Below are 1,476 nucleotides of genomic sequence, written 5' to 3'. Positions count from 1 at the left end.
TCGGGCTCGCACCTGCGCTGCCAGGTTCCTGTGGCACGCAGGGGGCGGCTCGCCTGGGACGGGCCGCGGGGCAGAGCCCGCCGTGCCGTGGCTAGGCGGCTTGCCTTGGCCGAGCGACCAGTCCTGGCTCTGCAGACGCCTGTGGGTTCGCCCATGCAGCGGTTCCTGCGCTGATGGGAGAAGGGCGCAAGCTGCAAAAGCGTGGCTGCTCCAAGCTTCTACCATGCTGACTTGAAACGATTACTGTTGCAAAACGTCTCATTTTCATATTACTAGCATTTATAGTGTTGTACGGCTTTCCACCAGGCGGTTTTACAGTAGGGAAATGAAGGGAACATTACAGCAGGAGTAAAATGCCTGAAGGATAGTCCATCAAGAAATAGCAGACTTACTTCATTCTCATTTCCCCTGTTTTGTTCCCAACTGTTGCCATCAATTGCTCCCTAAAGAGTCTACAGTTAGCAGATTAAGCAGTTCCCTGCCTAATCGGAAAGTTGCAATACTTCTTGCTTCAGTTCCCACACATTTACATAAAGCCAATATATTTGAAAACAGAATCAAGCTCATGGCTTGCAAAACAACATCATGAGTGAAGAATGAAATGTGTTTTAATTAGAATTATGCAAAGCAGCATCCYTAAACTGCTTACAGCAACGAAGTATAAAGCGCCAATCCTAACCCCAACCTTATCTATCTGCCCAGAAGCTGATCTCACTACAGTGAGCCTATTTATTAAACAACTAAGTAAGTGTCAGGCAGATTATTATAATCTTACATACATCATTCAGATTTGCCACAGAATATAAGCATAATTTTGAATGTCAGCTATAGACCACCGCATCCTGATTTTTTAATATATGCAGCAAGCAAATACATTTTACTTCAAAAACTGACTAACTTTTAGGTACTGTATATTAGGTTTTCACCTGCTAATGGTTGCTTTGACCTCTTCTAGCAACACAAACYTGAACCTGAACAGCTGAAGCTCTCCTCCTCCATTAGCATTACAACTCTGTTGTTACTGTCATTATGGCCTCTTCCAACACAGGTGACAAGAAATGTAGTGGGGAGTGGGAAATTGCTSGAGCAATAGAGCTGGATCCTGGATTGCTAGCAGAGGTCTTTGCTGACCACTGGATTGAGAAGGTGAAGAAAGTCCCATAAAGCCATTTTTATCCTCCTTTGTTGTGCGCTTTTCGTTGATTAGAGCTTGGCTGGACCCATGAATTCTTCTAAATCTTTGCAGTTACTAGTCAAAAGAGTTACCATAAAACCCCAGGATAATATTTGCTTACATTGTTGTTATGAAGCAGTAATTCTGGAATTACAATAATTCTTTTCATACTGTTGTTTGCTTCTTTTTTCAAAGAAAAACAGCCTTGACTATCACACGAAATGTGCCAAGCGGGAATCATGGAAGCGCAGAGACAAGCCTTGAGGTTTTTGCTTAGTAATTTGAATGGATATTTTGTCTTA

The sequence above is a fragment of the Rhea americana genome, unplaced genomic scaffold, assembly GCF_003343005.1.
Source record: "Rhea americana isolate MKP2758 unplaced genomic scaffold, rheAme1 scaffold_150, whole genome shotgun sequence".
Classification (NCBI taxonomy): Eukaryota; Metazoa; Chordata; class Aves; order Rheiformes; family Rheidae; genus Rhea; species Rhea americana.
Note: the sequence above shows the minus strand (reverse complement) of the source record.